Here is a 27,683-nt window from a genome sequence, read left to right on the forward strand (position 1 = left end):
CTGTATTGCTGACATAGTCGGCTGACCTCATTGGAATGTCGACCGTGCAGAAGTTTACTCATCATAGTGTCCATTTTTTCGTCCTTAGAAAGGTGGTTTATGTTTATATCAGTTTAAGTGAAGTTGTGTCATATACTGCGCAAATCGCCTGATGTGAAATAGATGTCTTAGCCTGCATTCAAAACTAAATTCTTAAATTAGCAATCTACTTTTCAAATTGCTCACATATATCCATTCCCTAAGAAGTCCTCTTTCCCTTAAAAAATACCGCGGTAATGTTGTTCTCTCCACTGCACAACGAGTATGATGTTTTGGGCCTTTGTGAAGTGTGTTCGTACTTTTTTACCAATCTATTATTATTATTAGATAAAAAAACGTTCCTCCTATTTATTTGTAATGGAATCAACATGAAACACAACATTTTATCAGCAGTGCCACTCTGTACAAAAGTACCTTTTTTCTTCTCCCTCCTCTCTACTCCCCATCGCACGCGCAGGGTTTCCCTTTATATGTGTGGGGGTGAGATTTACGAGGGAAGTTTTGGGGATGCTTGGAGTTCGAGTGGTGATTTGACGTTTTACTGCAGTTGTAAAATTGGAGAGGGTAGTTGTGAATTGGGTTTTCGATGGGGCTGTATGCAATTTGTATACCTATTGAGGTGATATTCCTTTAAATTTTATTGGATTTATATATCGGTACAAAAACCAATGAAATAAAAAGGGAAAAGCCAATTCCGCTCATTTAATTTTTTTAATCATTTTCAATTGTATATTTTTTAATATTGTTCTGAAACTATTTTTTGTTGCATTAATTATAAGTCTAGTTTGTAAGTTGTATGTTACTACAAAAACTAAATATAATTGATGAAAATAAGAATATTTAAAGGTATTACATTTGTTGATTAATTTGTTGATGATACAGTTATAACTGCAAAGAGCTCAGAAGCATATTCAACAGGATATCAGCTGGAAAAGTTCGATGAGGTGTAAAAATCAATACCGAAAAAGCAGATATTAACGGTTTTTTTCTATATACCCGGGTACAATCATCAAATGGCACTAACCGCTTAGGTTCTACCACGAGATAGCATGCAGAATTTTTACTGACTAAAAACCCATTAATATAGGGATGAAATGGAATCATCTATCACGACATATACGTCATTTATCCTGGACAATTTGATGATAAATTTAACTTTTTAAGGCTCTCTCTTTTGCTTCTTTGTTTTTAATTAGCTTCGATATTAATTGGTACGCTCGTTACAAATTTTACCAAATCTTTAGCATGTAATTTATCAATCCCTTATCTGAGTGGTAACCCTCTGTTTCAATAATAAAATCCTGTCTGTCTTTGGCCCATCTATCGCACTCAAAAATCACGTCACAAAAACTGCGTAAAATGATAACTCAGGCCCATGTTTGTACCCTATCCATTATGTGATGACCGGTATCAACTGCCGTCTTCACTGCCCCTTATCGGTGTTGTTCCATAAATTCTGCCATCTTTTCATGGCCGCCTATATGGCTTATTTCCTATTTTCACCACCGCTGCGCTGTTCAATATTTCTCCAAGTTATGAGTTGTAGAGCCGCCATATTGTGCTAAATCCACTGACTATACGTAACATTATTTTTCTTTAAGCACCCTCGAGCTTATTTCTATGTGACTTCGAGTGCAGTGCTCTTGACCACACTGAGGCTCCATGTCGCTTACTTGATGTTCGTCCTCCTACGTTGGGTATAACTCTCGAGAGTGTTTTAGTCTTAAGGACTTTCTTTATTACGCTGCTTATATTTTGTCTTAAAGAAAGATTGATATCTATATCGATCTCAGGTACTTTACAGAGGATTTTGGCACTATATTTCACTGCTCTATTTCAAATACTATGTCTTCTCTGCCTCTCCTACTTGAAAGAATTACAGCCTCCGTCTTTTCGGGTGACACTTTCAAGCCATCCTGCTTTAGCCAGTGATTTATTTTCCACAGTATTTACAACAAAATACTTTTATATAAACAGATTCGGCAAAATTTGTATAGGCATGGCATCCAGCTGTGGGGTTGTGCTCATAAGAGTAATTTAGACATTATCCAATAATTCCAAAACAAAGTACTAAGGAGCATTGTCAACGCTTCTTGGTACTATAGGAACAGTGATCTCCATAGGCACCTAGAAATGGATACTGATAACAAAACTATTGGAAAGTTTGCCAAGAGTCACAAACAACGACTTCTTTAACACGTCAATGTTGAGGCCATTCAGCTCCTTGACGACACAGATCTAGTTAGAAGGCTCAAGAGGAAGCAATCCTTCGAGTTAGGTAAGTGAAAAGTAGCAGAGTATAGTGCAAGTGATGGTACAGGTTAATATTTGTGGAAATAACTTAAGGGACACTAGTGAGTTTGCCCTTAGTCTCCAGTTTTTAGCAATCATTTAGGCTAGAAAAAGTTGCTCATTGATCATATTGTTTGATCAGATTGTAACGGCCTTAAGCCTCTTACTGGTGTTTATTTAAAAAATTAGAAAAACAACATATACATGGATTTTGAGTTCATTGATAAACAGAAGGTCAGAATAAAGTGTTAGAGACGAAGATATTTGCACATATAAACAATATATCTATTCTCTGTTTTTTTTTGTGAGAAAAACCATACTCTTATATTTTACGTGCATATCTGTCCTGTTTTAGTTAAAATACAAAGTGACTTAAAAAAAGAAGAGTTCAGTATGATATAAAACGCCGTCAATCCACTGATAATATAGATAAATAATAATGATGGAATGTAAAGGCGATTTTATCTATAATCGCTTCCCTCCACTCCATCAGCCATCCACCAGACTCCAACCGAGACGATGTGACAGGCCATAATGAAAAAATTCTTCCATATCAAATCCCCGCCTGCCATTTCCGATTATACCACACATTAAATTCAACGCCATATCGCCATATACTGTATGCAAATATGATTAATGATACCCCGTGGGGTCTCGGCTGCGCCATATGTCACAATCACAGACGTACGATCAATTTACCGTTTACCAGGGAATGGGTAATAGCGTGTCAACGGTACATGGTATATACGATACGGAGCGGAGAATAGTCTCTCCCTATCCTATATTAATTCTTACTGGGAATAACACGTCAAGCTCAGAAACTACATCGCTTTACAAGCTCTAGATAATTAGGAGTGGGAGCAACATCGGCCACAGATAATTACTGTAAAGGTACAAGACTTACAAGATTTATAATATTGTATTAAAAGTACGTTAGAATTTTTTTCTGTGAAAATTATAAAGGCATAACACTTTTAAATGCCGTCTATATTATCAGGAATTATGCACCGTTAGGGAATTCAATATCCCACTATACATTTGTTTTATCGGTTATCGCAAAGCGTTCGACAGTGTCAAATGGCAACACTTATGGTAGATATTAAAAGAAGTAGGTGTACCACAGTACTTAATTTCGCTTATAACTGAACTAGAAGAACACACTACTGGAGCTTTACACACTCTCAAATGAATTCTATATATAACACGGTGTCATATATGGGGAGCATATTATGAGAAGAGCGCTTGAAGGATGGGAAAAGGTTATCTCAATAAATAGCCAAAAAATAAACAACCTACGGGCCTGCGTAGCGCAAGCGGTAGGATGCTTGACTCGCAAGCCGGTGGTCCGGGGTTCGAATCCCACCGCCGGCAAGAACATCTAGACATTTTAAAAATGTCTATAGGCCCCAGGTCGACTCAGCCTGAATAAAAATGAGTACCTTGGGTAAAACCAGGGGTAATAATAGACGGTTGAAGCGTAGCACTGGCCATGTTACCTTCCTTGTATACCGTAGGCCCTAGATATAGCAGACTACCCTGCTATACTCCCAAAGCCACGACAGCGGTATAAAACGGGAGACTATTATTATAAACAACCTACGTTTTGCAGATGACACAGCCCTTCTTGAAAATAGTTAAGAAGAGTTAATTGATCTCATACGGGCGGTTAAAAAAAAAGAGCGGATCATTAATTACAAACACAGGGTCACTACAGGAAGAAATACAACGTAAAGGTGATCTAGCAAAAGTAGTCGTAAGAAAGATGGCCAAAATATGGAAGGACTCTCAAATTTCATGAACTGTAAGAATGAGGTTAATCAACTACTTACCATTCCCAATACTGACAGATGGATGTGAATCTTGGACCCTACGACAAGCAGAAAGAAGAAAGTTAGACGCCACTGAAATGTTTTGTTGGAGAAGAATGTAACGAATTTCTTTGGACCGACCACAGGACAAATATTTCAATTTTAAATTGTACATGTTATGAGAGCCGACACAGAAAACATGGAAAGACTTATTATCCAAGGAAAGGTAAAAAGGCCGAAGATCACCAGAAAGATCCCAACAAGATGGATCGATCAAATTACAGGAATATGCAAAAGACCTATGCATGAGTTAAAAGAAATAACCAGAGACAGAGATCTTTGGAGACGGACGATACACGACATCACGATGACCACTACACTCCATTCGGGGGGCCAAGATTGAAGGGAACACCGTTAACTGGAGCCAGGACAAAGGATTAAATATCATCTATTTATATCCTCACAAACAAGGAGCTACTACCAGATATGAAAACTACCGTACATTGTCACTAAAACACATGCCAGTAAAATCTTGTTGCATATCATGAAAACAGATTAAAAACTTACCTACAGTATCAAATACTGCAGGAATAAGCGGGGTTTGTAAAAAGAACAGGTACACGTGAGCAAATACTGAAGCTGTGACCACTCATCTCTATCTCTTTAATAGTTTTAGTGTTAGAAGGGAGTAAATAAATTAAAAATAAAATATTACACAATATTTATAGATCTGAAATATGCGCATATATCAATCATAATAATATCATTTCTTGTATGCTTTTTATTGCTTTATGCTTTTTATTATAATTCATTCATAATGAATTATAATGAATTATAATAAAACGAAAATTATGACAATAGGGATGTTCACTAATTTTTAAATATTGTTAAATTCAATAGGTTATAACATATATAAAAACATAGCAAACATAAAATTGTTTAAAAATATATATTTCTTAAGATAAATCAATTCTTAATTTCAATTCTGATGGAGGCTAGAAAAACGGCTCCTCGCAGCGAGGCTACAGTGTGTGACGTCAGCAGTCGTATCGACAACTTGTTTTGTATACGTATTTACGAAGTGTGAGCAGTTCTTTAAGTATTTAATCACTGATAATGAAGCCAACTAAGTGGTGTTTTGTTCCTGGGTGTCTAAATACATCTAAAAACAATTCTGAGAATATTTGTATTACAGTTCCAAACAATTTAACACCATATTCACACACCATGACACAAATTGTCAAACCACAGGTTTTTATATCTGTACCTCGGAGGGATACAACACTATGTCCATTTTTTCAATTTTGACACTTTTACAGACTAATAATTAACTTTTATAACTTTATTTAAAGGAATAGAGCACTAAGTCCTAAACCATTTGCTGATAAAGAAAGTGATCTTTAAAAGAACACCAAGTCCATTTTTACTTAGAGGGATAAAACACCATGTGGACTTAATGTTTTGTCCCTCTACGCATCTGAATTACCGCAGCGTATATCTCTATGATGAGGGGTAGACTGTTAGTGATCTAATAATAATACTTTTGCCATTTATGGTGTGTTTACAGTGGTTTGTTACTAATAAGAAGAACAATGAACCATAATTCTCGTAGGAGAAAGATTCTTGAAGTACCTACTAAAAAGTTCTGCGAATTCTTCTACTGCATTTTCAGGTAAGCTACCTTTTTGCTCATTATTTTTAAATTATCATTAAATCTTTTACAACAAATATTATACGCCTTGTTTAATTTCAGAATCAAATAATACACCAAGCAATGATGTTTTAAATGAAGAGCATATTATTAGAGATGCCTTGAGTTTTGATAACGAAGATCAGTCTGATATAGACAAAAGTTTTGATAAACTATTCGTAGTGGAAATGAAATAAGATCTGCATTACTAAAATGGGCAGATACCGTCATTCCTGATAGTAACATAGAAGAAATCATACTACGGTCTTACAAATGTTACGGCCAGAATAAAAATGTTAGCATTAATACTTGTTTAAAAAAGTAAAAATTATCATCCAGAAGTTTCTACTAATGAGTAATACCCACATGGAGGTGGACACTGTCCATGCGCCGATAGAGCGAAAGAGAAAAAACTTAACATTTCTATTTACACGCCCTGGGACTGGTAGCAGTTTGTCAGTTAAACCTCAATGAAATATACCGTACATACTATGGAACTAGAAGAATTTAAAAATTTAAGGTCTTTGTATGATGTCAAAACATCTTAAAATCCGCCTTTGATTAATAGAAAAGAGACATTAACAAACAACAAGTTCTTCTGTCAAACTGTGTTTAACTGCAAGTTAAACAAAACAGCATTGGAACTCTGTTTTTAAAAAGTATTTTTCATGACGAAAACCAGAAGATTGACCTTGTTAGGTTTCGAAGGCGACACCTTACATTGCCAAAAGATTTGCAACTGGTATCACAAAGTCCAATACTTATATCACAACAAAAGTATAACGATCTATTGGCATTACTGTCAAATGTTCCTACATTTTGCCATGATTTTTATCAAAACTTAAAGCATACCTACTAGTAATACTAATAGTGACTATCCAGAAGGAGACTTACTTGAGGATGACTGAGTGGTTTGTACCTAAAATGCCATTTTTACATACATATTTGTATTTGTAAAGGTAAATTGTATGGTTAAATAAATTTTGTCAGTAAAAGTCAAATAGGATTGTAGTTGTTATTGAATACCCCATACTAATTCTTACAGTACAATAACTTTATTAGATGGATACAACACCATGTCCGTTAAAAGGGTTAAAAAACACAGGAACAAATTTGTTTTTAATTATAACAAATGTATATGTAAATAACAATAAACAGAATGTTGTAGTAAAATATTGTTTCGATATCTCAATAAATAGGTGCAGCAATAATACTTTTTGGTGAAAAAAAGTTTAAAACTGCTCTCCTGTAAAGTTTTAAAAATGAACATAGTGTTGATTCCTTCCGAAGTACAGATATTTGCATTTATTTTTTTTCTAACTTGCATAATAACTGCCTTTTCTAGTTTTTCCCTCTCTTTGTAGTAAACACCACTTATTTGGCTTCATTATCACTGTATAAATACTTAAAGAACTGATTACACTTCGTAAATACGTATACACAACAAGTTGTCGATACGACTGCTGACGTCACACACCGTAGCCTCGTTGCGAGGAGCCGTTTTTCTAGCCTCCACCAAAATTAAAATTAAGAATTGATTTATCTTAAAAAATATATATTTTTAAACAATTTCATGTTTACTATATTTTTATATATTTTATAATCTATTGAATTTAATTGAATTTAACTATATTTAAAAATTTGTGAACATCCCTATTGCACAAACAACTATATAACAAGTAAAAGAATGTGTCTATTTGGGACAACTAGTTAAATTAAATAAAGAAAATCAGACCGAAGAAATAAAGAGAAGGATACGGTTGGCTTGGGTATCCTTCGGAAAACTTGCCTATATACTAAAAAATGGAAAATACCCCCAATATTTAAAAACAAGAGTCTTCAACCAATGTATACTTTCTGTTCTCACCTACGGTTCTCAAAACTTGGACGTTTACAAAGGAAAACATGGAAAAAATAGCAAAGACCCAAAGAGCCATGGAAAGGCAAATGCTAACCATCAGGCTATCAGACAAGAAAAGAAATACTTGGATCCGCAACAAAACAAAAGTGACCGATGTATTAACGCAGATAGCAAAACTGAAGTGAAAGTTCGCTGGACAACGTGGAAGAAGGAAGAGGAGGCCTATGTCCAAATTTGGACAGCCAGGGCTGTATAGATAGATAGATAGATGCTTTTTATTAGACTTCTTCTCAATCGTTGATTAGGTGATAGGTAGCGTGGTGTCAAGTATTGGTATTTCTGATATATCTCCATTGTTCCCAGTCTTTTGTCATCCTTGCATATTCTGAAATTGAAGATCAGATGGTCACAACGATGCGGTCAGCTTATCTTATAAAAATATCTGCCTCAACTTCTTTTATCTTCCAGTTTTCCCTGTATTACAAACATTTCAAGACTGGGTCCTACAAAAAATATACCAAAAATGGTTTCTGTTTTGTATATCTTTAGCACCCTTTTAATTGTTAACATAATTCAAGAATTACAGTATTTCATATATCTAATACATTTTCAAAACATATCTAGATAATAATTCATCTCCATCATTTACAATCAGTAAGCGGTCGTTAGTCATCTTAGAACCGAAGGGTATAGAGAGCAGTGACATCCAATTCTGATTGCTTGTCATTTCGTATCCTCCTATTACGAAGGATTGCATTGTGTGTATTTTACAGAAGATCGATGTATCTGTACTAAGAAATACTTCATGATTTTGATTTGTTGTGATCATAAATACTTTATTGTATAGGAGACGTAGATGACTTTTAATGTTTAAGAGGAGAAGAAAAAGAAAACAGATAATTTTTTGTAAAGGCTTGTTTTTTCTCATGTTTGTCGTAATCGTCTCTTCGTTTTCTTAATTTTTACTTATACTTCCAGCGCTTTGTATTTGCCATCATTTCGAAGGGTTTTTACCTATTTAATATCTTTTCTCGATAAATTATAATGCTGATTCAACCTGCATAATTTCCTTTGTTATCGTATTTCTTAAGATATCCCTGTTAAAATATCAACATACTTTTTTGCTAATTTGGTTTCCCCTCGTAGTTAGTCAAAATTTCGTTTACCGAAAAAACCGTCCACTATCGAAAAATAGACTTATGTTGTTGAACAATGAACAATAGACAATGAATGTCGTTTCGCTGAAAATGCAGATACGTGGGCAGTTATGATGTCTGGACATCGCTCGTCTCGATATAATCAAAATACAGACCCTCTTTGTAAAAGAGTTAACTATTAATTAGAAATAATTATATATTGATTCATTATTTCACCGCCGTTCAGTCAGTACATAAAATCAGATTTAAATACACTCTCGCATTTTTACACATAAAGATAACTTGCGTTTTTGAATAATATATAAGTAATATATTATAAGAGTTTTAATTAGTTAGAACAAAGATTAGTTTGTTTGCATTTTGCATCTGGTGCTTATTAATTTGGAGAATTCGTAATCGAAGAACAAATATTTCAACCCATCTTATGTCTGTGAGAGTAGAACAAGGTTTCCGCACAATCCCTTCTGTAACTTTTATGCCTCAATATGTTTGCTATTATTGTTGCTTGTGTAACATTGTTCAAATTTACTTTTTTAATTTTAATGTGTAATTTTTCCAGCTCCACTCACTACCACTACTACCATAATTTTTGTGATATTTTTGTTTAATGCCATTCCACATCCCTTAAAAAGTTCTGTAGACACTTCTTTCAATAGAGAATGGGCTGTATGCTGGCTGAAATGCTCTTTCTGCAATACGATGGTGTTTCAAATTAAAGACAATATAGAAATTACTATAAAATGTCCAACCAGTTTGTTTGAAACATCATATATAAGTTTTACTATAGTCGGTTTTAGTTTTCTGCTGGAATTAGTCACTCACAGATTTGCGAGTGACTCATTAAACATATCTGCTCCATCACGTTTCCATGTTATACAATTTTTTGTGTTTAGTGATCATATTTTAGATATTCCTTCTTCTAGGGTATCTATCTTAGATATTCCTTGATATGCCATGACAAGAAAAGAAGATATACGTGAATGTCTGGATTGCAAAGTAATAGTTAGTGAGACTTTAAGCCAACAACATCAAACTCACTTATGCTGTATATCAAAGTAAAAGAGCGAAACTTAACAAAAATATCGGAAAAAATCACAAAAAAATCAAGTGGTTGATGTTAAAAAATGAGAAAGGAGGTTTTATTGAAAAATTTCTGTCATACAATATACCACTTGCCCTTCCATTTCATTCCATTCATTCCGCTGTCACTATATTGCAAGCGTCTCCATCAATTTCTCCATTACTCTGTAATACCGATTCTAGGTACTTAAAACTATTACTTTTCATTATCATTAGGCATCATCTAAAGTTATCATTGTTTTTGTAGTAGTATCCCAATCTTTAAATGAACATAGTCCTATTAATTTTATTCCTCAATATCCACTGATCTAGTCTTTGTTCAAAATGATATAGTGTTAGTAGGAAATATCATAAGCATACATTACCACAGAATTTTACATTGTAGTTTTCCTGTTATCCGATCTAACACTAATGAGAGTAGCTAAGGACTAAAGGTCACGGCATATTATCGTGCTCGTAGCGTTTCGGGCACGTAGCGTTTCCACTCCAGCAATTGGGCTGCGCGTTCACATTTTCATACATCTGTACATAGAACGTTTCAGTTTGGTTCGGTGAAGATATGATCTAGCCTTTCTCGACAAAAATTATGTGCAATTGCTCTTCTACTTAACGATGAAGAATGAAAAACTGTGTTAAAAAGAAGGCTTGAAGTACATCCAATACTAAGAGAAAGGAAGAAGGAATGTGAATACTGGACTTTATACAGAGAATTAATTGATGACGATAAAAAATATTATGGATATTTTAGAACGAATAGGATTCAGTTTAAATATGTTTTAAATTTAATTTCACCTTCAGTTAAAAACAAAATACTACATTTAACGAAGCCATACATATCAAACCAAAAAGTATTTTTAAAAAGAAGAGGTATCACTTCCGTACAAAAGTCCTAATTGTTTATCACTTCCGTGATTAATTGTCACAAAGCAATAAAAACACATGCATAAATGACAAAATAGCCTCGAAAATTATTTTTTTAAATACTCTGTATCAAAATCAAACAAATACCTAAATAAACAAGGGGAAAACGACGGACATCTAATTCACATTATCCTTACCAACCGGTTACAGCTCGTTACGTAGCCGTCGGCATCAGTAAAATATTGTTTTCAAATATACTGAACGGAAACGTTAAGTGTCTGAAACGTTATGTTCCGGACAGTGTGCGTTGTTCATATTTAAAACCATTTAAATTATAATTTTCGGAAACTAAACGCTATGTGCTGGAAACGCAACGTTCACGATAATATGCCACGACCTTAAGCGTTGAGTTGTGATGCAATCCTACTTTCACAAGAATTTTATTAGTTTCGTCCACATATATCCCAACACTTGTCGATGCTTCCTCTTTATTACATATCTATTATAATCCTAATATTCACCGAGAATTATTTTCGTATTGAGAGTTCAGCACAGAAGCGCTCGAGGAACTCTATCATACGTCGAAGTCTTATGACGAAAGAGCAAACCACATTAAATGGGAAATATATTGTATTGGTACCCTTTTTAAAACTTTATTTAGAAATCACAACTCCCGACATTAATTTAATAGCCCTTATTTACATGAATTCCCAAACAATCAACACCCTCCAACCAATAAAAGCCCAATTCAAAAAATAAAAAGCAATGTCAACACTCTTAATAACAACCCTTGATTAACCTACCCCTCGTTTCATTCATACGCAATCTTCACCCCTTCCACCCCAAATCTCAAAGGTCCTTCATAAAGAAGCCAATGCTCGTTGATCCCTTAGGGCGCGTACTCACTCGCCCCTCTTACGTCGCTTCGTTCCTCGGACGCCTTGCTTTTCACGACCCTTCCATTGGCCTTACGGAGTATTGAAAACTCCGCCACGTTTTGAGGGGAATGCGGAAGTCGGGAGTTACGTGTTTTTTGATGAATGAAAGTTCCGGATAGGCGTGTTTGAATTGTTTGGGATTTATTTCCCTTTGTTATTTAAAATAGAGATAGAGAATGTGAGACGAGGCTTCGGGTATGAAAAATGATATTTTAGTTTTAGTTTTACGCGATCGTAAACACGACAACTTCTGCAAAAATTATTCAAAAAATCTACAGTGATACCAGCACATTTTATCAATGAATAGTTTAGATTGAGACTCGTACCATCTATTCGGAGGGACACTAAAAAAAATAATACTTAGAACGTGATAAAAATATTGAAATCCAATATGAGGTTGAATATTGTTGGAGTTGGACTTAATGAGTCTTCCTGTTCCATTACAGTTGTTATTTCGATGTGTTCTCTTGTTGCTATCTGAACCTTTACAGCAGTTTTGTTTCTTACGTCTTCATTTTCTACTATAAGTTTTATTTTTATGGTATCAAACGGTACTTGTCTATTCTATAGAAGATGTCGCACTCTGTTGAATGAATTTTCTAGATCGACGAAGCAAATGTTTGAAATGAAAGAACATTTGAAAGAAGATATGATATATGAAATTATATGATACAAAGGTATGATATATGAAAGAAGAATAACATGAAAAGAAGAATACAGAGTATTGGGTAAAAGGGAACTAGAAGAAAGCACAAAATTGAATACAAATATAAGTAAAGAGGAACTTTTATTAAACATTTAAAAGAAGATGAGTATCAGTGGAAAATACAAGTCCTAAATGAACCATACACAAAAGGACCCATCCAAATCATTGAAATATATTATTTCCAAAACCAAACCCAACAACACACACGAGAGATTAAGGAACTTCATTTATAAAATACCTTGTAAATGCAACAAATTTTATCTGTGAGAAACTTCAATACCACCAAGTGTTAAGATAAATAAGCATAAATCATGCATTAAAAGCAGGATGGGTAATAGAGATTAACCATAACAGCCAGGGTTTTAAAACTAACACAGCACCAGACCACAAGGAATACTCTTTAAATATAGCGAGGTAGGTAAGCAGTGGATGAGAATTGCCAAGAGTAGAAATCAATGGAAGCAAATGGAAGAGGCCTATGTCCAGCAGTGGACGAATACAGGCTGAAGAAGAAGGGAACTGATAGTCAACTTCACAAATACAACTACTGCTTTAATATCGGACAAGAGGCCCAAAACCTCATATATAAGAGGAGAATATTGGGATGAACTAAGATAAAAACTTCTCTGTTTATGATAATGTCAAAACTGGTTGAGAAACTCTAAAATATTACTTGAGTTAGTATGCATAAAACCTTAATAAGATCTGACGTAAATCTCTCATATGAAACAAACACGTAATCTCAGGACAACAAAACGACAGCACACAGTTCACGGCAGAGGTAGAACAAAAAAAGCATAAGACGGATCAAAGACACCTCTTGAATGACCACTAAATCATTATCATCCAAGCAGACTAAAGTCCCGGAAAAAAGATTGATTTTTGAAAAAAATCAAGATTCGTCCCCAAAGCACCTGAAACGTGCCGAATAATCTATGGCAAACGTCAGCTACAACAACACGTTTTGTCCCTTCAGAGGAAACGACTGCTGGACACAAATTGCCTTACCCGACATGGAGAGAGCTAAACAGACTTAGAACTGGCATCTCATGTTGTTGTGCTAGTAACCCAAGAAAAGTAGTCACCACCTACTAACATACACAAACAAAAGAGAGACCTGCTCAGATAAAGACCTAATTTAAGCAAATGGCAGGGCCATTTGCTTTCTAGACCTTCCAACCTTCCAACGATTGGAAATATAGGATTTAAGTTGTTAGTGTTCCGGACAAGGAAAGTTGTAAAGTAACTTTGCCTGGAAGGAATACTGGGGATTTAAAGTCAAATAAGAATTCCAGCTGTAAGTATGTTCACCTTGCAAACCGGCGCTCAAGTGTTTTGAAGGACACAACGATGAGCTTTGGGACGTGGATCCTGCATGGGGGATATTTAGATCAAAAATAATTCAAACGTACCAATGGAAATAGACACCATTTGGTACAAAAAAAAAAAGGGGAAAATGAATGGTGCCACCTTGTCCTTTTTCGAGGGACGAAGAAAACTCGAAATTTGACATATGAGAAAATTGTTTTAAGAAAGATACTAAAAAAATGACAAATATCCTAACCTCTCTTTAAAACCAAAATGTATACTACATAGTCAAAAAAAAAACGAGAAACCAACACATGTACCTTATATGGTCGCTCTACAGTCCTGTCAGAGTTATCTTATTATTTCCCAAAAGAAAAGAAGATTATGAGAGAATAATAGATAAATAATTCCTACTAATTAAGAACTGTTATTTCTGATATGATGGAAAGTTTAGCCAAGTAAAAGTTAATATAGAAATACCAACATATTAATAAAAATTACCTCAGATATTAGCCCATAATGATATGTAAGTATGACAATATATTATCTAGTAAATCATACCTACAAATATAACCGAACAAAAAGTATAGTAATTATCCTTTCATTACTAGAGTATTGAACATACAAAATTTTGGGTTGTACATTAAAAACAAAGGTTATTCTGAAATACATAAAGATTGGGGGACATACTCTATACAAAAAACGAACCACTGCACTGCACTAAATACATATGGAACAAAAATTAAAAATAAAATCAAGCAGGTATATTTCCTTCGTTCGCCATAAGAAAATATTCAGCCTTGTGTTTCCAACTGTTTTTACAGTTGAAAAGGCTTTCTATCTCGGCCGTTCAAGGCAAAATGACGCAATGTAAAAATTGATTCTCTCACGAGAATGAAATGGAAAATCCTTAAGTGGATTTTTATTTATTCTAAGCGTAAAGAGCTGGTGTGATAACTCAGCGTTTAGTTTAAAATCTCTATAGCCGAAAAAGAGACAAAACGAATTGAAAAGTGAGACAGTTAATATTTCATCTTGGAAGCAGCACTTGGCTAATTATAAACAGACTCCAACTGTCCAACATTCAGCTCCGTACATCATAGCTGGTCTTATGGCTGTTTTATAGAATTTTCCCTTCAGCTTCATTGCTCTGTATATGCCTTCATCTGTTCATATGCTTTCCATCACTCCGTAATACCGATCCTGGGTACTTAAAACTATTACTTTTCACAATGTTACTAAGGTAACATGGAATACACGAACCCTGTACCGAGCTGGAGCACTCACATCTTTACTAGACATAGTGAACACGTACAAAGTAGATTTTTTAACTTTTAAATGAAAGTCAACACATAGTATGGGGTGGAATTTATTGTAAATCAAAGAACAAAAATTCTTTTGCCCAATTGACTTTAAAGCCCAAAGTCAAAGAATGTGCTATTTAAGTTAAAAGGGAAATTCTTTAATTACAGTTTGACCCACATGCCCCAACTAATGGCAAACCAGACGAAATAAAAGAACAGTTCTTCGAAGTCCTAGAGCAAGTCTACAGAAGATGTACCAGACATGACACTAAGATTGTGTTAGGTGACATGAATGCAAGAATAGGACGAGAGCGAGTTTTCATGCTTACTATAGGAATGCACAGCCTACACAACATCAGTAGCGATAATGGATTACGACTGATAAACTTAGCAGCAGCACTAAATATATCAGTAGCTAGCGCCCATTTTAAAGACAAGAATATACGCACGGTAACCTGGACTTAGATGCAAATACTAAAAGAAGCAGGAATTAACAACTAAGATCTGAAAATAATTAGAAATCTTTACTGGAATCAGACAGCAAATCTCAGAGTTGAAGGTGAACACACTGACTATGTGAAAATCATGCGTGGAGTGAGGCAAGGCTGTGTTTTGTCTCCTCTAATCTTCAATCTGTACTCTGAAAGAATATTTATCGAAGCTTTGCACGAAACTGAAAAAGGTATTCTACTAAATGGTCTACTAAATTAGCAAGAAAAGGATAACAGAGTGTCAACTATACGTCAACCAATCCCCTGTAGAAAGAGTGACGCACTACAACTACCTTGGCACCATAATAAATGAAGAATGGACCAACAACCAGGAGATTTGAGCACGCATCGGAAAAGCTAGATCCACCTTCAATCGGATAGGGGCCTTCTTCAAGAGTCACAACCTCTCTCTTGATACAAAAGTAAGAATGCTACGATGCTACGTCTTCTCTGTCCTTTTTTATGGTGTTGAATCGTGGACCTTGAACGAAGCTTGGGCCGAAAACTGGAAGCATTTGAGATGTGGCTATATCGGAGAATACTTAAGATCCCGTGGACTGACCGAGTCACAAATGAGGAGGTCCTCCGAAGAATAAATAAGAACCGAGGGGTACTGACCACCATCAAATCTCGAAAGTTACAATTCTTTGGATATATTATGCGAAATGAATCCAGATATGCTCTCCTTCAAGCCATCCTGCAAAGAAAAATATTTGGAAAACGAGGTCCAGGAAGAAGAAGAACATCTTGGTTAAAGAACCTCAGAATCTGGTTCAATACAACATCTGTGCAGCTTTTCCGCGCTGCTGCAGATAAGATAAAGATTGCCATGATGATCGCCAACATTCGTAACGGATAGACACATCAAGAAGAAGAAGAACCTGCACCTCCCCTGATCGAAGAACAACGAGTCAAATTAATCACATCGCGAATTGCACATCGCGAATGTGCAAAGGCTGAGATGCGAATAAAGGAAAATATTGAGGCAGCAGCAAAAGATGAAATATGAACAGAAAATTGTGTCCGTAAAAATCATTGGTTTGACGATTAATGCAAGAATGCAACAAAAGAAAAAAAATAAGCCTACAGAAAGATGCGACGAACTACAATAAATGTAGAGAATTGCCAGACAAAGAGAAGAGAAGAAAAGAGAATACACAAAAGAAAAAAAAAACAAAATCACTTAAATAAGGAACTTAAATATATAGAAAACCTCAACAGAGAGAAATAATTCAAAACATTCTATAAGAAAGTTAACATGAACAGAAAAGAATTCAAGGCAACCACAAGAGAATGCAGAAGTCAGAATTTCGACCTATTAACAACAAGTAAAGATGTATTGAATAGATGGGTAGAATACTTTAACCAGGCACTTAATATGGGGAAGAAGAAGCAAACCTAGAAGACGAAAGAGATGAGGTAAGCGAAACAGACAAGAGGGGAGAGGAAACACCAATAAATCTTGAAGTTTAAGATGCTGTTAAAAAACTATGCAGAAACAAATCACCCGGAATAGATCATCTCCCAGCTGAACTATATAATGAAGGTGGCCACGATACGAAATATGGACAGAGAAATCCCTCCCCAGCGATTGGAATACTTTGCACCATACACAAAAAAGGAGATATCTAACCACAGAGGAATTACGCTTCTAAATGGAGCGTATAAAATATTTTCCACAGTACTAAGCCACCGTTTGGCAGCATCTGCATAATGAATAGTAGGAAGATACCAGGCTGTAACCATCAGATTGTAACCTTTTATATCACATATTTATAGACTACAAAGCAGCCTACGACTCTGTGAATAGAAGAGAAATGTTCAAAACAATGAAAGAGCTAGGAATACTAAATTAGTTGGTAAATTTAACAAAACTAACTTGAAAAAGTTAAGTGTAGAGTACGAATCCACAGGGAACTATCTTAATCTTTTTAAACAAACAACGGGCTGCGCCAGGGAAATCCTCTCTCCTGTGTACTGTTCAATCTGGCTCTGAAAGAAGTAATAGTTAATTAGGTATGTCACAAATCACAACCACCGGTTCAATTTATAATAAATCAGTGCAAATCCTTGCCTATGCTGATGATATCAATATTGCTGAGAGAACAGAAAACGGTATACGAGAGGCGTATGTAGCACTAAAAGAATCAGCTACAAAAATAGGTTTAATAATAAACACCAACAAAATGAATTAAGTGTATGAAAATAAGCACGCAACCACAAATTCTACGACCACTTGTTATAGAAAATGAAGTCATCGAATGACTGAACAAATTTATACACCTGGGAGCGCTCCTTAACACTCATAATATAAGGAAATTCTAGAAATACAAAAGTAAAACTCTACAAAAGAATAATGCCCCGTCCTAACATATGGTTCAGAGACTTGGACTCTAACAAGAAGTAATGAAGACATATTAGGATGTTTCGAAAGAAAAGTACTAACACGAATCTATGGAGTGATGTATAACAATGGAGTGTGAAGTAGCCTTCAGGCTTTTGAGCTATGGTCATACAGAAGGATCCTGAAGATACCATGGACAGACAAAGTCACCAATGAAGAAGTACTGAGGAGGATGAACATAACCACGGATTTGGTCAACATCGTGAAGGGCCGTAAGCTGCAGTACTTGGGACATATAATGAGAAATCAAGGAAGATACGAGATACTTCAATGCATTTTGCAAGGTAAAATTGAAGGAAAAAGGGCCCCAGGACAAAGAAGAATATCCTGGCTTGCTAACCTGAGAGCATGGTATAGAAAGACCTCAACACAGCTATTTCGTATAGCAACCAACAAAGTCATCATAGCCAAGATGATCGCCAACGTTCGGAACGGACAGGCACCCTAAGAAGAAGTGAAGTAGCCGATAGAATTTCATTGAGTATACCAGGAACCAGATATAGTAAAACATATTAAGATCGGGTGTCTAAAGGGCATGTTATGTGGATTACCCAACTAGAAAAACGTTCCTTGATAGACCCATTGGTTAGACAAGAAGAGTAAGACTCAGAACAAGGTATTGTTTCGCCTTCCCTGGTATTAAGTTGATCGTATAGATTTATATACGTTCTGCTTTAGCTACTTTTGCTTCCTTTTTGGCGATCGCCTAGTTTCTAGTAAAGACCTGTGCCCGATCAATTTTCTTGCCACTGTTTATATAATTTTCTCTTCTCTTTTTTCTAGTATATCGTTTAACCACCATCAGGTCATTTGAAATGATGAAAGAACTGCACGTAGAAGCTGGAAAGATAGGTCTTAATATGAATTACAGCAAGACCAAAACAGCATAGATAAAAAGACTAGTTAGACTGGCGTGGGCGGCATTTGGCAAACTAAGCTACATTCTTAAAAACAAAAGATATCCACAGCATCTTAAGACCAAAGTATACAATCAATGCGTACTCCATGTTCTCACTTAAACGTGGACATTTACAAAAGCAAACATGGACAAAATCATAAAAACCCAAAGAGCAATGGAAAGACAAATGTTGCACATAAGACTAATGGATAAAAAATAGAGACAGACATAGAAGAATGAAAAAGGATTGGGGAGGCCTATGTTCAAAGATGGACCGAAAAAGGCTAATTAGATAGATAGACCATCAGGTCTCTTTAATTTCAAACGTCTTTCCTGGCGATTTTCGGGAAGTATTTCAATAGCAGTATCTCTAATGATACTGGCCATTTTCCTCCAAATTGTATAATTCCTTTCATGTTCCAATATATTTGTTCGACTAGTCTTGCCCTGAATAAACCTTCTTTCTTATCTTTTAACATCCATCACTTGATTTTTGTAGTTCCTCTCCGATATTTTGGTTTAGCTTCGCTTTTTATTTCGATGTCCAGCACAACTGGTTTACTGTCTCAGTAACTATTACCTTTCAGTCCTTACATTCATTTAGGTATTTCTTCTTTTGTTATCATGAAATAATCTATCAGGGAGTGATTTTGTCCACTTTGCCAAGTTGGGTTTCTCTCTTCTGAAAGAATGTGTTAACAATTGCCATATCTAATGATGTTGCTAATTCCAGCACATCATCTCTAGCTTCATTTCTAGTTCCAAAGCAGTATTCCATGTATTAATTCATATCTTGTATTGGATTGGCCCACTTTTCTTCTTCTTCAGCCTTAAGTAATCCAACTTTGGACATAGGCCTCCCCCAAATCAATCCAGTGTTTTGTATTTTGCGCCACTTGCTTCCAGTTGTCCTCCGATCTTCTTAATGTCATCAGCCCATATCATTTGTGGTCTTCCTCTGCTTCTCTTTCCTAACCATGGTCTCCATTGTTGTATTTCGTGGTTCCATCTTTTATCCTTCAGTTGGGCATTGTGTCCTGCGAAGCTCCATTTTAATTTGCCTGCATGTTCTCCTGCGTCTTTTATTTTGGTTTTGCTTCTAATCCGTTTGTTTGTTTTTTTGCCAAGGCTCACCCCGATTATTGATCTTTCCATCGCTCTTTGTGCCTTTACTATTTTATCCATATTAGACTTGGTGAGTGTCCACGTTTGTGAACCATACTTGAGTATAGGGAGGATACATTGATCGTAAATTGATGATGTGTGATTGGCCCACATGTGCATTAAAATCACCTTCTATAACTTTCTCCTCCGATGGAATTTCACTCAATATGTCTCCTAATTGATCATAGAAAACTTTTCTTTGATTCTCACCCAGCCCTGTTTGAGAAGCATACAAACACAACATTTAATACTTCTTTATCACTTACAAATTTCACTGACATTATGGTATGTCTGGTACCTATATAAAATGTTAAGAACTCGTCCAAACCACCTCTAATCTATCTCAAATAGGAGTATCTTTCATCCTGGTTAAGTTGCGTAGTGTAAACTTATTTTCTTGACGCTTTATAATGTGCTTATTTTATTTTTTCTTAGACGTCGTTTGAGAATCATATATTAGGTACGTCAACTATTCGACAATCATATATAGACGAAATATTTTATATAAATTCATTCTAAAATAAAGATCAAAGAACTGCATTTTTGTTTTGCTAAGGTTAAAATATTTTTTCTTCAAGAGTTTGTTTTCACTGTTCCTGTCTTTGATCTACCTTTAATTTTTTTTACTTAACCACATATCATAATTAATAATAATAATACTTTAATTAACATATATAATACCTAAAAATGCCTTCATTAAAAACACCTTGTATCCTTTGTATAAGTATAAATTTCTTTCCATAAAAGGTTAAACGTACCGATACCTATATACAAACACATACACAATCTAATCAGTGTGTGCATATAAATTACAATATCAACATGGTGACTATTATCTTAAAGATGTTTTCTTATAGGTCCCTGTCACAAATGAATATCCTCCAGGAGTGGTCAAAACATGTCAGGTAATTTGTGTTTGTGACATTATCCGATCCCAACATCCTCGCACGCCCAATCATATCAATCAGCCATTAGCAGATAATAATAAAAGAGAACATACACTCATTCTTTCTCGCGATACACCCTACCCCTTCACAGTCTAACCGCCCGCATTCCTCAACGAATTCCCACGGATGTGCTTAGACTTTAAAACGCGGTTCTTTTCTCGCTATCGACTCATGCGCGGTCGGTTGCCCCAATCGGTCGGCGCTGGTGATGGAGCGCAAGCGCGAGTATGTCAACAGCCATGCTCGGGCGTTGTCTGGGAACCATTTACGGGGATACGCAACATCTGTCGCCAAGTTGGCAACTATTGGTTGGGTCTCCCCACTACTCCATACAGCGGCGGAGGAATTTTAAGGGTTACGACAGGGAATTTCAATGACGGGTTTGGAAGTTGCACTTTTATATAGTATAAAATGGGTTGGTATTCGTTAGAAGGGAAAGAGGAGCTTTATAGCCAATGAACACAAGGATTATATCTGACAGTAGGATTAATATTTACCTCTATTGTGTGTTATGTACAACGATTCTATATATTATTATAACTTTGTACACTACGTAACGAAATATATATTCAGATATTTATTCAGTAAAATAATTTTCTTCTCAGTTACCTACAGACTCGATATTACGAAGCATTGGGGGACTTGGAGAAAGGTAAGATATCTGAATGGAAATAGGGACTGTTGACGAAATCTCTTGGATGCACTACGCATCTTAGTGAATTTAACTTTCAAGTTTGTTCTGAGAAATTTAAATAAAAACCTTATAAGTTGTTATCAACATAATGCAAACAAAAACACTTCTGGACTTATTATTATTGTGACAGAAACATTCGAATGTTGAAGATGTATACTTGACTATAGTTTTGTAGCGTTACCAGACCCAACCGTCTTTGAAAATAGGATAAATTAAAAAAATATATTGATTTTTATATGATAAAAATACATTTTTTAAAAGTACTTGTGTGATAAACAAGAATTCTATATTGTAATAAAATAACTGGGTGTAAAACATCGTATAGGTTAATAAACATCTGTACTAAAGAAGAAAATAAATATTTTATACTGTATAATTATAATATATCACAAATTTCTTCTATTCCTAAACATAATCTCCATCATTTTTCTTCTTCTTCTGGTTCCTATCCGTTTCGGATGTTGGAAATCATATTGGCAATCATGACCTTGCTCGCTGCGGCTCGAAACAGCTCCGTTGAGGTTTTCTTAAACCATGTTCTTAAATTCCGCAGCCATGATATTCTCCTTCTACCTGGTCCTCGCTTACCTTTGACTTTACCTTGCAATATAGACTGCAGCAGGGAGTAACGGTGCTGATTTCTCATAACGTGTCCCAGATATTGCAATTTTATGCGTTTGATCGTAAACACAATCTCTGGTTCCTTCTTCATTTTTTCTAGAACTTCCTTGTTCGTGATCCTTGCTGTCCATGATATTCTCAGCATTCTTCTATAAAGCCACATCTCCATCTAAATCTCCATCATAAGAACTCGATATGTCTGTATTTCCCTATTATATGCCAAATTCCTTCAATTTTTCTGTCATATCGGTATAGTTGTGGTAACATAATATATTGTTGAACGCTTTAAATGCGGCGACGTTTGATCCTTTCTTTTTTACAACCGACCGAATGCCGTTTAGTAAGATAAGCGTTTTAGTTGGGAAGCAGTTCTTTAGTAGTGTGTAGATTGTTTGCCGTAATTTAATTATTTTCAATAGTGATGTGACGACCATGGGACAATATGGTTGAAAATATTGTGTACAATAACAACACTAATTTTGTAGAAAGTATCAGTGCCACTGCCGCTTTTAATGTAATTCTAAAAAAATTGTACGCGTAAAGAAGATTCGAATGCGTTTAAATGCTGAAACACAGCAAGTATGTTTCAATGTCTAAAAAAATCTACAAAAGAAATTCGCAAACAAGCAGAAAAGCAACTTCTGATTTAACAGAAATTCCACTTTCATCTATATACAATATAGTTAAAAATGAAGTCTATCATTGGAAGAAGCAATGGGACTACAAATTTTTAAGACCTATAGATGTTTCACTTATAAAACTATTGAAAACTACAATATACGATTGCGAATAAAAATATTAAGAAAAAAATTGGAAACAACCGGTCGGAACATGAAGTGCTGTGAGAAAACTCTTCAAAATTGGATAAAGAAAATGGGCTTTAAATTTAAAACTATAAATAAACGTCAAGCAGTTAAGTAAAGCCAAAGAACAGTCAACGGACGTAATACTTATATGCTTAGAACAAATTACTAAATATAGACAAGAAAGCAGGTGAATTTATTATTTAGACAAAAAATAAAGGATGGCTGCTAATTTTTGTACATTGCGGAGAAAGTAAGAGATGGGTTCCGAATGCTTTAAAATTATGTGGGAAGAAAATAGAGAATTGTTACGTTTGTAAAGATTGGTTTGAAAACTTACTATCTCAAACTTGGAACTAAATATTGTGAAATAGTGCTTGACAACGTTTCCTATCATTCCTGACAGCTCACTAAGATGCCAAATAGGAGAGAGTGGCCAATATTGTACCACTTAACATATTTTGAATTTTAATTCAAAATAATATACGTAATAATATACGTCAAATTTTAATACAATTAAATACAATTTTAATACAATTTTGTTTAATACAATTTATTTTCCAATATCAGAAATTATTCAGTTTGAACGTATAGTTTATTTCACGAAAAATGGTTGAGTGCGTAATGATTCCAATAAAACCCGACCGCAAGTACCCCAGCTTAGTCAACATTGGTTGAGCAGGTACGTATTCAGGTAAAATTGAAGCTACTGTGGAATGTCGTTATCTTGTTTGTATAATAAATTCCTGGTTAAATAATAAAATTATAAAAACGATTAGAATACATTTTATTTCATAAAGTTGTAAACATTTGAACAGTGAGTTTCACTATCAATGGTTGATCTTTTAATGACCACAATAAATTTGTTGATCGTTAAATATTTCCTGGAATAATTATACAGGTTCCCTCTATTCTGTATAATTTGTAAAAGTATATAAAACCGATAAGAAATTTTTAAATATACATTTTGTTTCATTTAGTTGAAAGTGTTAAAAGTGTTACCAGTGTTATACCTATTTATACCTATAAAACAGCATTATGTGGCGTCCGTGGAAAAACATTGATGGTGCTTCTTCCAGTGTTCCAGTAAAGAAAAAGCATTTATCTGCTGACGCTAGAGAAATCGTAAAAACAATATATAGTTCTTTACTTACAAGAGGACTTACTGCTAATACTGCTGCCAGTGAAATATCTGATTTAACGAAAATACCTCTAACCACAGTGAAAAGAATTACATCAAATCCCATCATTAATTCCCATCCTTACGCTTCCTTAATTCAAGAAGGAAGCGTAAGGATGCCGGTTCTACCAAATGTATTGACGAAAGTGATAAGGACTTAATAAGACGAAAAATTTACACAATGTACGAAGAGCAACGGATACTTACATTAGATGCTTTAAAACAACGGCTTACTAATGATCATACACAAATAAACTGTAGCCGCATTAGTCTTTGGAGGATTTTGTCTAAAATGGGCTTCAGATATCGTACAATGGACAAAAGGCAAGTGCTTATGGAGTCCCATCGTTTACAAAAGTGGCATACTGAATATATAACTTCCATAAGAAAGTACCGTACAGAAGATCGACCAATAATTTATCTGGACGAGACATGGTTTGACACTCATGAAACACCATCCAAAGGATAGTCCGATTCTTCAACAGGTGTCAAACAAAAGTTCCATCAAACAAAGAGAAAAGAATAACAATTTTACATGCAGGATCAGAAAATGGTTGGGTCCTAAATGCCTTATGGCTTTCTGCAAAGAACATTAAAGACTCCTGCGTAGACTACCATGAGGATACAACGGCAGAGCTTTTTGAGCAATGGTTTAAGAATTGTCTTATACCTAACCTTCCTCAAAATAGTGTGATAGTAATGGACAATGTAAGTTACCACAGTCGTCAATTACATAAGTCTCCAAGTGCAAATAACACGAAAATTGAAATTCAAAACTACCTCTTACAAAACGATATATATTTTGAAGAAAGTTATTTAAAAAATGAACTGTTAGAAGTGTTAAAATCATTTTCTATTAAAAAAGTATATGTTTGTGACGCATTGGCCGAGGACATGGGACATACAATGTTACGGCTTCTGCCCTACTATTGTTTATTTAATCCCATAGAGCATATGTGGCACCAACTAAAGTCAAATGTTAGGTCACAGAATGTTTCTCCGACTTTAAGTGGTAGTGTAGTCGAATTAATCAGGAAATGTGTTGATGATATCTCCCCAGAAAGTTGGAAAAATTCAGTACGCCATGTAATGAACGTAGACAATTCATATGCTACTTTGAATCGCATAATTAAACCAATTGTTATTAATCTTAAAGAGGATAGCGACAGCGAAACAGAATTAGGTATTTAGGAATTCATAAATATATTTTGGTTATTTTGGGTATTTTTTTTTGTAAATATTAACTTGTATATATTTTTCTATATTTTTTTTTTCAATTCATCTATTTTTTGTACATTATGTATTCGTTTGTATGTATATACTGTAAATAGAACTATTATTACTGTATATTTTTAACCATATCCGATAAGGAAGAGCAAAAACTTTTAAAAACGCCAGTTTTTTGCTGACAGTCCTAAGCCTGTAAAAAGTGTGAAGGAAAGTACCTTTCTAAATTTAGATCCATATACTACAATTATTCACGTAGAACAAAAAAACTACTTTCTTCATGTTAAAATTATTCAATTATCAAGTATATTCACTTGAACAACCTGAAAATACCATATGAAATAATTTAATAAATTTTTATAATCGTGTATTACACAGCTACCAATGAAATATATTAAATAACAAACTTTCTGAAGTGCGACCCTGTGTACTTCGGTAGTTTATTGAGAGACTCTTGTATACACAATAGGATCAACTCAGGTAACCATTAAGCAATCAACCATTTTTCATGAAACAAACTTTACATAATATTTTTATTTACATTCAAAGCAAGGAGTTCCAGGTTGGACTCCAGTACAAAGATCGTGGCTCTATGAACGGCATTTGGTACATTGGATCATGTCTTCAATTCTTTTTTCCTCGTAAATTAAACAGAATCACTCATCAACACACATCTCTATAACAACGTCAGGTTGATTTGAGCTTGAAGCGGCATTTAGAAGAACAGACTGTAGGATTTCACCTTTATTTTAAGTTTTTCTTGACAGCTTATTTGTTCCTTATAAGACTAGTTTTAGTTTCTAGTTTTCTTTTTGAAGCACTTACAAGTTTCTTGGACGACTTCGGTTTAACCTTCCCCAATTTCATTTTTATTTTGTTTTGTCAGTTCCTGCGCTAACTGTAGCTGTTTAGCTAATTCTAATTCATTTCTATAGGGACTTCCCGTCAAAACCATTGATTTTGTTCTATTCCCTTCTTGGATTTTGGATGAGGCTTCGGTATCGGGGAAATTGAATCAATTAAAATATTAAATTTTGGACTTGCTTCGCGAGTTTTTCTAATAGGGCTAGTGGGTGTAGTAGTCGTAGCTAAACTCTATTTAGTTGTTCAGGCCAGATTATTTCGTACTCTACATTAGCTCGTAATGTAGACCTAAGCGTTTCCTTTATTGTCTCATTAGACTCTTCATTTTCACCATCTTCCCAAGTTTCACTGCCTTCATGGTCATTTAAATTTTCAGCCGCACGAAAGTCAGGATCTTTGAAGACGATGAGATCAACAGGCTATACTCCACTAGTTCGGAAACCATTGACTGTAATTTCAATGATTACTGCTCTCTTATAGGCTTCAGAAATCAAGCCAGCTACGTGAAGTTGTGTAACACATAATCCGGGGTTAGAACGAAGCCACTTTTTAACTAAAAAAGTGCCAATTTTCTCGTTTTAATTAAAACAAGAAAATTGGAATATCTCGGACATATTACACGTGGAGAGAAATACACCTTGCTCCAACTAATTATGCAGGGAAAGATCCAAGGAAAGAGAAGCATAGGGAGGCGTAGAATGTCATGGCTGCGCAACCTGAGAGAGTGGTACGGATGTACATCAATGAACTTTTCAGAGCAGCCGTCTCAAAAGTCCGAATAGCTATGATGATTGCCGACCTCCGCCGCGGAGATGGCACTTGAAGAAGACTTTTTAACTGATTGAGTGTAGTAGCCTTTGAAAGGCTTAATGAATAATCTACCCAAAGGCGGCACGCGATGGGTCGTATGCCTAGGCAATTGTAGCATTATTACACCGTGCTCTCTAGCATGTAAAATTGCTTTAAGATTCTTGGAGTGCGTTGTATGTCCATCCGGTACCAAAAGAACTTTTTTTTCTACTGTTGTGTTTACAGAATCAATCAAATGCTGGAGCCATTTTACAAAGAGATCACTAGTCATGTAGCCTGATTCATATATTCATATTTATATATATCTCAACTATAGGTGCATAGGTGGAACGTAAATTCCTGAAGCACTCGCACAGCAAACAACTGTCGTGTTGACTCCACGTTCTCCACTGGACACTGACCCAACCTTCCTTTTACCTTTTTGTGTGAGAACCTTTTAGCATTTGTTCTGCACAGTGCTGACACCCGTTTCGTAAAACGTTAAATATGCGAGTTGCATCAGTATTATTCTCATCAAAATTTTTTTTCCAGAAGGT

General features: G+C 35.0%; 1 protein-coding gene across 1 annotated transcript in view; it reads right to left on the reverse strand.

Annotated features, from left to right (window-relative positions):
• LOC140445292 (D-2-hydroxyglutarate dehydrogenase, mitochondrial-like) overlaps positions 1 to 27,683 on the reverse strand; it is a 210,977-nt gene that overhangs the window by 86,893 nt on the left and 96,401 nt on the right. The gene's annotated exons all lie outside the window — the stretch shown is intronic.

Source organism: Diabrotica undecimpunctata, chromosome 7 (assembly GCF_040954645.1).
Source record: "Diabrotica undecimpunctata isolate CICGRU chromosome 7, icDiaUnde3, whole genome shotgun sequence".
Lineage (NCBI taxonomy): Eukaryota > Metazoa > Arthropoda > Insecta > Coleoptera > Chrysomelidae > Diabrotica > Diabrotica undecimpunctata.